The sequence below is a fragment of the Mesoplodon densirostris genome, chromosome X, assembly GCF_025265405.1.
Source record: "Mesoplodon densirostris isolate mMesDen1 chromosome X, mMesDen1 primary haplotype, whole genome shotgun sequence".
Lineage (NCBI taxonomy): Eukaryota > Metazoa > Chordata > Mammalia > Artiodactyla > Ziphiidae > Mesoplodon > Mesoplodon densirostris.
The window spans coordinates 110,520,432-110,535,533 of NC_082681.1; positions in this window are offsets into that span (position 1 = coordinate 110,520,432).

Genomic DNA, 15,102 nt, shown 5'->3' on the forward strand with positions numbered 1-15,102 from the left:
ATTTGGTTATTATAGTTTCACAGGGTCTTTTTCCTTGCTTAATGGATATAAAAAAATTTGGGGTTACCTGATGTTAACTGCTACTCTTCCCCTTTATTCTTTGCTCTTGCATTGATTTATTTCACTGTCTCATCTTTGGTCATTAGGTAATCAGTTCGACAAACTCAGTTCCTATACTGCTGACAGAACTGCCTGGTGACATTATTTCTTATTTCTGCCCTGCATTACATGTGGTTTATTTATTTCCTACTTTTAAACTAGACCTGTAATATAGTTAATGTATTTTCTATTGGTAGTGATTCTTTCATTGTAATTTTCTCTGTTTAGAGGTCCAGGTCATAAGAATCAATTATAGAAAACATAGTAATTACTATAACTACTCAATTCTTGTAGAGATCTTCACTATTTCACAGCATGTTCAGCATTTTCACAAGAAAGTACCACCAGCAGGATTGACTTCACTGAAGAAGGAATTTGAAATATTGCCTTTGTATAATACACGTTAAACTTAGTATTTAATTATTTATCTAAGAAATCTAACCATACGTGTTTATTCACTTAATATGCTGGCTTTAAATAAAATTCATGAATTTATAAAATGCTGAACTAATCTAATCTAGCTTGAATTCAACAGGAATCTATTTGAACAGATACTACAGTAAAAATGTGAAAAATGATAATACCCAGTGCTCAGGGACCTTCTCACACTGCTAGAGATCAATTTGGCAACATTTAATCAAAGTCTAAATGTGGTCCAGTCCTGGGAAATTTTCACAAAGACATCACTAGGTGTGTAAACAAGTGTGTATCATCCAGTCAAGGTACTGTTGGCCACAGTGAAGAATTAGAAACAACTTATCACTAATGGGGTTGGTTAAGTAAATTGTGTAAGAACTATGTGATATTATTAATTTTTGTCAAAAGTCAGTTTACATAATATCCAATTGATGGAATTATAGATAATCTTTATTTTCTAAACCTTGACTGAATTTTTAGAATTATTCTTATTTTATGATGACCATGTAATAATTTTATAATCACAAGTATCAAAAAGTCTAAGGAAAGTAAATTGGCCAAGATGTTGGAGTAGGAAGACCATTGAGCTCATTTCTTCTCACAGGCACACCAGAATTATAACGATTTAGAGAACACCTATCAGTGAAAAAGACCGGAACCTACCAGAAGAGATCTTCTACAACTAAAGACAGAAAGAAGGAGCCACAAGATGGGTAGGAGGGGTGGAGTCACAGTACAGTCAAGACCCAAACCCCCAGGTGGCTGACCCACAAATGCAAGGAAAATTACAATTGCAGACATTTTCCCCAAGGAGCAAGGGGTCAAAGCCCCACATCAGGCTCCCCAGCCCGAGGGTGCTGCACCAGGAAGCTTAAACCCTAGAACACTTGGCTTTGAATGCCACCAGGGCTTACTTTCAGGAGTCCCAGAGGGCTGTAGGACATGGAGACCCCTCTCTTAAAGGACCAAAAACATACACTCTGGGACCTAGGGCAGAAACAGTAATTTGAAAGGAGCCTGGGTCAGACCCACCCGCTGATCTTGGCGAGTCTCCCAGAGAGGCAGGAGGCAACATTCCTGGGGACATAAACACTGGTGGTAGCCATTCTGGGAGCTCGTTCTACCATGTGGATACTGGTGCTGGCAAGTGCTATTTTGGAATCCTCCATCTAGCTTATGAGCCTCAGGACCCAGCCCTGACCTCACCTATCAGCCTGTAGGCAACAGCACTGGGAAACCTCAGGCCAGTCAACTAGCCAGGTGGCCACACAGCCCCACCCACTGGCAGAGAGGTTGCCCTAAGATCCCTTGAGCCCACAGCCGCCCCTGGACACAGCCCTCTCCACCAGAGGGCCCAAGACCCAGCACCACACACCAGTGCACAGGGACTAGATCCAGGACCCCCAGAGACCCTGGGACCCAGCCCCACCCACCAGTGGGCAGGCATCAACCTTGTAATTGCCAGTCCTGCACACCAGGGAGCCTGCTCTAGCCTAGGGACCAGCCTCACCCAACAGCGGGCAGACATCAGCCCCAATAAAACTGCACACCAGGCCCACCACCAGCAAGCCAGCACTAGCCCTTGGACCAGCTGGACCCCAGCCCAGCCCACCAGCAGGTGAACACAAACTTTGGGACACTCTGGACCCCACAGCCAGCTGGGTCAGGAACTGGCCCCAATCACAAATGGTTTGACAGCAGATCTGGGACCCCTGAACACTGCAGCCAGACCCTAGGACCTGGCTGTGCCTACCAGTAGGCCAGCACTAGGCTCAGGGCCCCGCCCCTCCCCGGGTTGTGCAGCCAGCCACCTCGTGACCCAGCCCAGGCAAGCAGTGGCCAGCAGCCTCTATACAATGCAGGGCCAGCAAACAACCAGACCAGTGACCAGCCACGCCTACAAGACTACCCATAGCAGTTACCCGGCAAAACAGAAGGAGCTGTGCAACCCACATAGGGGGCACCCCTACAGCACATAGCTCTAGTGAACAGAGAGGAGTACCCTGCTGGGATCAAAAACAAAAACCTTATGGTTACCAAAGGGGAAAGGTGGGGGGAGAAATAAATTAGGAGGTTGGGATTAACATATACACATTACTATATATAAACCAGATAATCAACAAGGACCTAGTGTATAGCACAGGGAACTCTACTCAATAGTCTGTAATAACCTAAATGGGAAAATAATCTGAAAAAGAATAGATACATGTATAACTGAATCACTCTGCTGTACACCTGAAACCAACACAACACTGTAAATCAACTATACTCCAGTACAAAATAAAAATTTTAAATAAAGGAAACAAAAGACTGTGACAAAAGACACAAATATCTCAAAAAAAAAGATATAAGGATGGCAAAAAGGCACATGAAAAGAGGCTCAACATGACTAATTATTAGTGAAATGCAAATCAAAACTACAATGAGGTATCACCTCACACCAATCAGAATGGCCACCATCAAAACGTCTACAAATAACAAATGTTAGAGTGGGTATGGAGAAAAAGGAACCCTCCTACACTATTGGTGGGAATGTAAATTTGTACCACCACTATGGAGAACAGTATGGAGGTCCCTTAAAAAACTAAAAATAGAGCTACCATATGACCCAGCAATCCCACTCCTGGGCAGATATCTAGAAAAGACAAAAACTCTAATTTAAAAAGATACATACATGCACCATAATGTTCATAGCAGCTCTATTTACAATACCCAAGAGACGGAAGAAACCTAACTGTCCATCAACGGATGAATGAATAAAGAAGATGTGGTGTGTGTGTGTATATACATGCACACACACACACACACACAATGCAACATTACTCAGTCATAAAAAGAGTGAAATAATGTCATTTGCAGCAACACGTAAAGACCTAGAGATTATAATCCTAAGTGAAGTTAAGTCAGACAGAGAAAGACAAATATCTTATGATATCACTTATATGTGGAATCTAAAAAATGATACAAATGAAGTGATTTACAAAACAGACTCATAGATGTAGAAAAAAATTTATGATACCAAAGGGGATAGATGAGGGAGGGACACATTGGGAATTTGGCATTAATATATACACACTACTATGTATAAAGTAGGTAAACAAGAAGGACATACTGTATAGCACAGGGAACTTTACTGAATATTCTGTAATAACCTAAATAGGAAAATAATCTGAGAAAGAATAGATATATGTATATGTATAACTGAATCACTTTGTTGTACACCTGAAACTAACACAACATGGTAAATCAATTGTACTCCAATATAAACTAAAAATTTTTTTAAAGGAAAAAAAAAAAACACTGTGACAAAGGAGAAAAAAGCTCAAATTAAAAAAAACACAATGAAGACATACAGGTGGCAAAAATGCACAAGAAAGATGCTCAACATCGCTAATTATTAGAGAAATGCAAATCTTCACTACGATGAAGTATCACCTCACAGTCAGGATGGCCATCATCAAAACGTCTACAAATACTAAATGCTAGAGCAGGTGTGGAGAAAAAGGAACCCTCCTACACTACTGGAGGGAATGTAAATCTGTACAGCCACCATGGAGAACAGTATGGAGGTTCCTTCAAAAACTAAAAATAGGGGCTTCCCTGGTGGCTCAGTGGTTGAGAGTCCGCCTGCCGATGCAGGGAACACGGGTTTGTGCCCTGGTCTGGGAGGATCCCACATGCCGCGGAGTGGCTGGGCCCGTGAGCCATGGCCGCTGGGCCTGCGTGTCCGGAGCCTGTGCTCCACAACAGGAGAGGCCACGACAGTGAGAGGCCCGCATACCGCAAAAAAATTTTTTTTTTTAAAAACCTAAAAATAGAATTACCATATGATCCAGCAATTCCACTACAGGGCATATATCCAGAGATAACCATAATTCGAAAAGATACATACACCCCAATGTTCACTGCAGCACTATTTACAATAGCCAAGCTATGGAAGCAACCCAAATGTCCATGAACAGATGAATGTATAAAGACAGTGTGGTATATATATACAGTGGAATACTACTCAGCCATAAAAAGAACAAAACAATGCCATTTACAGTAACATGGATGGACCTAGAGATTATCACCCTAAGTGAAGTAAGTCAGAGAAAGAGTAATACTATATATATCACGTATATCTGGAATCTTAAAAATGATACCAATGAACTGATTTACAAAATAGAAACTGACTCACAGATTTAGAAAACAAACTTATGACACCAAAGGGGAAAGGTAAGGGGAGGGATAAATTAGGAGTTTGGGAAAACACATACACACTACTATATGTAAAATAGTTAATCAACAAGGACCTACTATACAGCAGAGAGAATTCTACTTAGTATTTTGTAATAACCTATATGGGGAAAGATTCTGAAAAAGAATAGGTATATGTATATATAAAACAGAATCATGTTGCTGTACACCTGAAATTAACACAACATTGTAAATCAATTATACTCCAATACAAAATAAATATTTTAAATAAAGGAAAAAAGACTGTGAGAAAAGACAAAAAAACCTCAAAAAAAAAAAAAAAAAAAAAAAAAAAAAAAAGAAGACAGGGCTTCCCTGGTGGCGCAATGGTTGAGAGTCCACCTGCCAATGCAGGGGACATGGGTTTGTGCCCCAGTCTTGGAAGATCCCACATGCCACAGAGCGGCTGGGCCTGTGAGCCATGGCCACTGAGCCTGCGCATCCGGAGCCTGTACTCCGCAACGGGAGAGGCCATAACAGTGAGAGGCCCGTGTACCGCCAAAAAAAAAAAAAAAAAAAAACCACATACAGATGGCCAAAAGGCACATGCAAAGATGCCCAACATCACTAATTATTAGGAAAATGCAAATCAAAACTACATTGAAGGACTTCCGTGGTGGCGCAGTGGTTAAGAATCCACCTGCCAATGTAGGGGACACGGGTTTGATCCCTGGTCTGGGAAGATCCCACATGCTGCGGAGCAACTAAGCCCGTGCACCACAACTACTGAGCCTGTGCTCTAGAGCCTGCGAGCCACAACTACTGAGCCCGCATGCCACAACTACTGAAGCCCGTGCACTCTAGGGCCCACGTGCTGCAACTACCGAGCCTGCATACTGGAACCACCAAAGCCTGCATGCCTAGAGCCCGTGCTCCGCAACAGGAGAAGCCACTGCAATGATAAGCCCACCAACAGCAACAAAGAGTAGCTCCCACTCGCCACAACTAGAGAAAGCCTGTGCACAGCAATGAAGATGCAACTCAGCCAAAACAAAAGAAACAAAAAAATGCATTGAGGTATCACCTCGCACCAGTCAGAATGGCCATCATCAAAAAGTCTACAAATACTGGCACAGGGTCTCTTCCCTCCAACGTCATGGAACTGCCCCGGAGCCCGAGGGGAGGGCAGCCTCACTGAGGCTGCCGGCTCTGGAGTAGCCCCAGTGGCCAAAGCTGCGACAGTCGTGGGGACACTGGGCCGGCTGTGGGGATGAAAGACTCTTGGTGCTGCAGCCAGGAGTCAGTGCTGTGCCTCTGAGGTGGGAGAGCCAACTTCAGGACACGGGTCCACAAGAGACCTCCCAGCTCCACATAATATCAAATGGCGAAAATCTCCCAGAGATCTCCATCTCAATACCAACACCCAGCTTCACTCAACGACCAGCAAGCTACAGGGCTGGACACCCTATGCCAAACAACTAGCAAGACGGGAACACAACGCACCCACTAGCAGAGAGGCTGCCTCAAATCATAATAAGTCCACAGACACCCCAAACCACACCACGAGACATGGACCTGCCCACCAGAAAGACAAGATCCAGCCTCATCCACCAGAACACAGGCACTAGTCCCCTCCACCAGGTAGCCTACACAACCCACTGAACCAACTTTAGCCACTGGGGATAGACACCAAAAACAATGGGAACTATGAACCTGCAGCCTGCGAAAAGGAGACCCCAAACACAGTAAGATAAGCAAAACGAGAAGACAAAGAAACACACAGCAGATGAAGGAGCAAGGTAAAAACCCACCAGACCTAACAAATGAAGAGGAAATAGGCAGCCTACCAGAAAAATTCAGAATAATGATAGTAAAGATGATCCAAAATCTTGGAAATAGAAGACAGAAAATGCAAGAAACATTTAACAAGGACCTAGAAGAACTAAAGATGAAACAACCAACGATGAACAACACAATAAATGAACTTAAAAATACTCTAGAAGGGATCAATAGCAGAATAACTGAGGCAGAAGAACGGATAAGTGACCTGGAAAATAGAATAGTGGAAATAACTACTGCAGAGCAGAAGAAAGAAAAAAGAATGAAAAGAACCGAGGACAGTCTCAGAGACCTCTGGGACAACATTAAACACACCAACATTCGAATTATAGGGGTTCCAGAAGAAGAAGAGAAAAAGAAAGGGACTGAGAAAATATTTGAAGAGATTATAGTTGAAAACTTCCCTAATATGGGAAAGGAAATAGTTAATCAAGTCCAGGAAGCACAGAGAGTCCCATACAGGATAAATCCAAGGAGAAATACGCCAAGAGACATATAAATCAAACTGTCAGAAATTAAATACAAAGAAAACATATTAAGAGCAGCAAGGGAAAAACAACAATTAACACACAAGGGAATGCCCATAAGGTTAACAGCTGATCTTTCAGCAGAAACTGTGCAAGCCAGGAGGGACTGGCAGGACATATTTAAAGTGATGAAGGAGAAAAACCTACAACCAGTATTACTCTACCCAGCAAGGATCTCATTCAGATTTGATGGAGAAATTAAAACCTTTACAGACAAGCAAAAACCGAGAGAGTTCACCACCACCAAACGAGCTTTACAACAAATGCTGAAGGATCTTCTCTAGGCAAGAAACACAAGAGAAGGAGAAGACCTACAATAACAAACACAAAACAGTTTAAAAAATGGGAACAGGAACATACATATAATTACCTTAAATGTAAATGGATTAAATGCTCCCACCAAAAGACATAGACTGGCTGAATGGATACAAAAACAAGACCCATATATATGCTGTTTACAAGAGACCCACTTTAGATCTAGGGACACATAGAGACTGAAAGTGAGGGGATGGAAAAACATATTCCATGCAAATGGAAATCAAAAAAACCTGGAGCGGCAATTCTCATATCACACAAAATAGACTTTAAAATAAAGACTACTAGAAGAGACAAAGAAGGACACTACATAATAATCAAAGGATCGATCCAAGAAGAAGATATAACAATTGTAAATATTTATGCACCCAACCTAGGAGCACCTCAATACATAAGGCAAATACTAACAGCCATAAAAGGGGAAATCAACAGTAACACATTCATAGTAGGGGACTTTAACACCCCACTTTCACCAATGGACAGATCATCCAAAATGAAAATAAATAAGGAAACACAAGCTTTAAATGATACATAAAGCAAGATGGACTTAATTGATATTTATAGGACATTCCATCCAAAAACAACAGAATACGCATTTTTCTCAAGTGCTCATGGAACACTCTCCAGGATAGATCATATCTTGGGTCACAAATCAAGCCTTGGTAAATTTAAGAAAATTGAAATTGTATCAAGTATCTTTTCCGACCACAATGCTATGAGACTAGATATCAATTACAGGAAAAGATCTGTAAAAAATACAAACACATGGAGGCTAAACAATACACTACTTAATAACGAAGTGATCACTGAAGAAATCAAAGAGGAAATCAGAAAATACCTAAAACAAATGACAATGGAGACACGACGACCCAAAACCTATGGGATGCAGCAAAAGCAGTTCTAAGAGGGAAGTTTATAGCAATACAATCCTACCTTAAGAAACAGGAAACATCTCAAATAAACAACCTAATCTTGCACCTAAAGCAATGAGAGAAAAAAGAACAAAAAAACCCCAAAGTTAGCAGAAGGAAAGAAATCATAAAGATCAGAAATAAATGAAAAAGAAATGAAAGAAACAATAGCAAAGATCAATAAAACTAAAAGCTGTTTCTTTGAGAAGATAAACAAAATTGATAAACCATTAGCCAGACTCATCAAGAAAAAAAGGGGAGAAGACTGAAATCAATAGAATTAGAAATGAAAAAGGAGAAGTAACAATTGACACTGCAGAAATACAAAATATCATGAGAGATTACTACAAGCAACTCTATGCCAATAAAATGGACAACCTGGAAGAAATGGACAAATTCTTAGAAATGCACAACCTGCCAAGACTGAATCAGGAAGAAACAGAAAATATGAACAGACCAATCACAAGCACTGAAATTGAAACTGTGATTAAAAATCTTCCAACAAACAAAAGCCCAGGACCACAGGGCTTCACAGGCGAATTCTATCAAACATTTAGAGAAGAGCTAACACCCATCCTTCTCAAACTCTTGCAAAATATAGCAGAGGGAGGAACACTCCCAAACTCATTCTATGAGGCCACCATCACCCTGATACCAAAACCAGACAAGGATGTCACAAAGAAAGAAAACTACAGGCCAATATCACTGATGAACATAGATGCAAATATCCTCAACAAGGGCCTCCCTGGTGGCGCAAGTGGTTGAGAGTCCGCCTGCCGATGCAGGGGATACGGGTTCGTGCCCCGGTCTGGGAGGATCCCATATGCCGCGGAGCGGCTGGGCCCGTGAGCCATGGCCGCTGAGCCTGCGCGTCCGGAGCCTGCGCGTCCGGAGCCTGTGCTCCGCAACGGGGGAGGCCACAACAGTGAGAGGCCCGCATACCGCAAAAAAAAAAAAAAAAAAAAAAAATATCCTCAACAAAATACTAGCAAACAGAATCCAACAGCACATTAAAAGGATCATACACCATGATCAAGTGGGGTTTATTCCAGGAATGCAAGGATTCTTCAATATACACAAATCAATCAATGTGATACACCATATTAACAAACTGAAGGAGAAAAACCATATGGTCATCTCAATAGATGCAGAGAAAGCTTTCGACACAATTCAACACCCATTTATGGTAAAAACCCTCCAGAAAGTAGGCATAGAGGGAACTTTCCTCAACATAATAAAGACCATATATGACAAACCCACAGCCAACATCATCCTCAATGGTGAAAAACTGAAAGCATTTCCACTAAGATCAGAAACAAGACAAGGTTGCCCACTCTCACCACTCTTATTCAACATAGTTTTGGAAGTTTTAGCCACAGCAATCAGAGAAGAAAAGGAAATAAAAGGAATCCAAATCGGAAATGAAGAAGTAAAGCTGTCACTATTTGCAGATGACATGATACTATACATAGAGAATCCTAAAGATGCTACCAGAAAACTACTAGAGCTAATCAATGAATTTGGTAAAGTAGCAGGATACAAAATTACTGCACAGAAATCTCTGGTATTCCTACACACTAATGATGAAAAATCTGAAAGTGAAATCAAGAAAACACTCCCATTTACCACTGCAACAAAAAGAATAATATATCTAGGAATAAACCTACCTAAGGAGACAAAAGACCTGTATGCAGAAAATTATAAGACACTGATGAAAGAAATTAAAGATGATACAAATAGATGGAGAGATGTACCATGTTCTTGGATTGGAAGAATCAACATTGTGAAAATGACTACACTACCCAAAGCAATCTACAGATTCAATGCAATCCCTATCAAACTACCACTGGCATTTTTCACAGAACTAGAACAAAAAATTTCACAATTTGTAATGGAAACACCAAAGACCCCGAATAGCCAAAGCAATCTTGAGAATGAAAAACGGAGCTGGAGGAATCAGGCTCCCTGACTTCAGACGATACTACAAAGCAACAGTAATCAAGACAGTACAGTACTGGCACAAAAACAGAAATATAGATCAATGAAACAGGATAGAAAGCCCAGAGATAAACCCACGCACATATGGTCACCTTATCTTTGACAAAGGAGGCAGGAATATACAGTGGAGAAAGGACAGCCTCTTCAGTAAGTGGTGCTGGGAAAACTGGACAGGTACATGTAAAAGTATGAGATTAGATCACTCCCTAACACCATACACAAAAATAAGCTCAAAATGGATTAAAGACCTAAACGTAAGGCCAGACACTATCAAACTCTTAGAGGAAAACATAGGCAGAACACTCTATGACATAAATCACAGCAAGATCCTTTTTGACCCACCTCCTAGAGAAATGGAAATAAAAACAAAAATAAACAAATGGGACCTAATGAAACTTCAAAGCTTTTGCACAGCAAAGGAAACCATAAACAAGACCAAAAGACAACCCTCAGAATGGGAGAAAATATTTGCAAATGAAGCAACTGATAAAGGATTAATCTCCAAACTTTATAAGCAGCTCATGCAGCTCAATAACAAAAAAACAAACAACCCAATCCAAAAATGGGCAGAAGATCTAAATAGACATTTCTCCAAAGAAGATATACAGACTGCCAACAAACACATGAAAGAATGCTCAACATCTTTAATCATTAGGGAAATGCAAATCAAAACTACAATGAGATATCATCTCACACCAGTCAGAATGGCCATCATCAAAAAATCTAGAAACAATAAATGCTGGAGAGGGTGTGGAGAAAAGGGAACCCTCTTGCACTGCTGGTGGGAATGTGAATTGGTACAGCCACTATGGAGAACAGTATGGAGGTTCCTTAAAAAACTACAAATAGAACTACCATATGACCCAGCAATCCCACTACTGGGCATATACCCTGAGAAAACCATAATTCAAAAAGAGTCATGTACCAAAATGTTCATTGCAGCTCTATTTATAATAGCCAGGAGATGGAAACAACCTAAGTGTCCATCATCGGATGAATGGATAAAGAAGATGTGGCAGATATATACAATGGAATATTACTCAGCCATAAAAAGAAACAAAATTGAGCTATTTGTAGTGAGGTGGATGGACCTAGAGTCTGTCATACAGAGTGAAGTAATTCAGAAAGAGAAAGACAAATACCGTATGCTACCACATATATATAGAATTTAAGAAAAAAAAATGTCATGAAGAACCTAGGGGTAAGACAGGAATAAAGACACAGACTTACTAGAGAATGGACTTGAGGATATGGGGAGGGGGAAGGGTAAGCTGTGACAAAGTGAGAGAGTGGCATGGACATATATACACTACCAAACGTAAAATAGCTAGCTACTGGGAAGCAGCCGCATAGCACAGGGAGATCAGCTCGGTGCTTTGTGACCACCTAGAGGGGGTGATAGGGAGGGTGGGAGGGAGGGAGACGCAAGGGGGAAGAGATATGGGAACATATGTATATGTACAATTGACTCACTTTGTTATAAAGCAGAAACTAACACACCACTGTAAAGCAATTATACACCAATAAAGATGTAAAATAAAAAGTCTACAAATAATAAGTGCTGGAGAGGGTGTGGAGAAAAAAAAGAGCCCTCCTACACTGTTGGTACAAGTGTAAACTGGTGCACCTGCTATGCAAAACAATATGGAGGTCTTTTAGAAAACTACAAATAGAGTTACCATACGATCCACAATCCTACTCCTGGGCAGAGATCCAGAAAAGACAAGAACTCTAATTCAAAAAGATACATGCACTCCAATGTTCATAGCAGCTCTATTTACAATAGCCAAGACATGGAAGCAACTTAAGTGTCCACCAAGAGATCAATACATAAAAAAGATGTGTGTGTGTATGTGTGTGTGTATACACGCACACATACACACACAATGGAATATTACACAGCCATAAAAAGAATGAAATAATGCCATTTGAAGCAACATGGATGGTCACAGAGATTATCATCCTACGTGAAGTAAGTCAGACAAACATATGATATCACTTACATGTGGAATCTAAAAAGTGATACAAATGAACTTATTTACACAATATAAAGAGACTCAGATTTTGAAAACTTATGATACCAAAGGGGAGTGATAAATTAGGCATTTGGAATTAACAAATACAAACTACTATATGTAAAATTTTTAATCAACAGGGACCTACTTTATCACACAGGAACAATACTCAGTATTCTGTAATAATGTAAGTGGGAAAATAATCTGAAGAAGTATATATATATATACACACACACACACACACACACACACATATATAACTGAATCAGTTTGCCATACACCTGAAACTAACACAACATGGTAAATCAATGATACTCCAATATAAAATAAAAATTTTTTAAAAAGAAAAAACTGTGACAGAAGAGGAAAAAGGCTCAAATTAAAAAAAAATACAATGAAGATATACAGGTGGGCCAATAGGCACATGAAAAGGTGCTGAACATTGCTAATTATTAGAGAAATGCAAATCAAAACTACAGTGATGTATCAACTCACATCCCTCAGAACGGCCATCACCAAAAAGTCTATAAATAATATATGCTGGAAAAGTGTGGGGAGAAAAACGAACCCTCCTACACTATTGGTGAGAATGTAAATTCGTACAGCCACTATGGAGAACAGTATGGAGGTTCCTTAAAAAACTAAAAGTAGGGCTTCCCTGGTGGTGCAGTGGTTGAGAGTCCACCTGCTGATGCAGGGGACACAGGTTCGTGCCCCAGTCCGGGAAGGTCCCACATGCCACGGAACGGCTGGGTCCGTGAGCCATGGCCGCTGAGCCTGCGCGTCCGGAGCCTGTGCTCTGCAATGGGAGAGGCCACAACAGTGAGAGGCCCACGTATTGCAAAAAAAACCCAAAAAACTAAAAGTAGAGGTACCATATGATCCTGCAATCCCACTACAGGGCATATATCCAGAGATAACCATAATTCAATAAAATGTATACACGCCAATGTTCATTGCAGCATTTTAAAAAATAAATTTATTTATTTTTTAATATTTATTTTTGGCTGCATTGGGTCTTCATTGTTACACGCAGGCTTTCTCTAGTTGTGGTGAGCAGGGGCTACCCTTCGTTGCGGTGTGCAGGCTTCTCATTGCAGTGCCTTCTCTTGTTGTGGAGCACAGGCTCTAGGCACGTGGGCTTTAGTAGTTGTGGTACACAGGCTCAGTAGTTGTGGCTCACGGGCTCTAGAGCGCAGGCTCAGCAGTTGTGGCACACAGGCTTAGTTGCTCTGTGGCATGTTGGATCTTCCTGGACCATGGCTCAAACCTGTGTCTCCTGCATTGGCAGGCGGATTCTTAACCACTGTGCCATCAGGGAAGTCCCTGCAGCATTATTTTAATAGCCAAGACATGGAAGCAACCTAAATGTCCATCGACAGATGAATGGATAAAGAATGTGTGGTATATATACAATGGAATATTACTCAGCCATAAAAAAAGAATGAAATAATGCCATTTGCAGGAACATGAATGGACCTAGAGATTATCATACTAAGCAGAGTAAGCCAAACAGAGTAAGACAGATCATATGATATCATATGATATCACTTATATGTGGAAGCTAAAAAATGATACAAATGAACTTATTTATGAAATAGAAAGAGACTCACAGACATAGAAAACAAGCTTATGGTTACCAAAGGGGAAAGAGGGGTTGGGGAGGGATAAATTAGGAGTTTGGGATTAACAGATACACACTACTATGTATAAAACAGATAATGAACAAGGACCTACTGCATAGCACAGGAAACTATACTTAATATTTTGTAATAAGCTATAAGGGAAAAAAAATCTGAAAAAGAATGTGTGTATGTATAAATGAATCACTGTGCTGTACACCTGAAACTAACATGATATTGTAAATCAACTATACTTGAATATTAACAAAAAAAAACTGACCTGAAAATATTTTTTAAAGTTGACCTGAATATTTTAAAAAAGCAATAACAGAAAAACTGTAGCATTACTCCAACCACAAAAGGAACGAATAATTATGTAACATGATAGATGTGCTAATTACTGCTATAATGGCTATATTACTATATATAAATGTATCAAATTTACATGTTTTACCCCTTAAATTTACACATCACATATCGAATATATTTCAATAAAAAATAAGTAAAAGAAAAATATTTTTAAAAAGTAAGGAAAACACTGTTTCACTCATTTAAAAACAACTATGGCATTAAAATTTGCATGTACTTTTGCTGTTGGGGATGTGAATCTTTGTCACATCCTGATTTCAAACTATATTACAAATCTATAGTAATCAAAACAGTATGGTACTGGCAGAAAAACAAAACACATAGATCACTGGAACAGAAGACAAAGCTCAGAAATTAACCCATGCATACATGATCAACTAACTTATGACAAAGGAGCCAAGAATATACAATGGGAAAAGGACAATCTCTTCAATAAATGGTGTTGAGAAAACTGGACAGCCATATGCAAAAGAATGAAACTGGAGCACTATCTTACCCCATACACAGAAATTTACTCAAAATGGATTAAACATTTGAATGTTAAGACCTGAAACTATAAAACTCCTAAAAGAAGGCAAAGCTTGCAAGCTCCTTGACATTGGTCTTGGTGACAATTTTGGGGGATTTGACACCAAAAGCAAAAGCATCAAAAGCAAAAATAAATAAATAGGACTACATCAAACTCAAAAGCTTCTGTAAAATAGAGGAAACCAACAACAAAGTGAAAAGGCAATCTACTGAATGGGAGAAAATATTTGCAACTCATATATCTGATAAGGGGGTAATATCCAAAATACATAAAGAACTCATA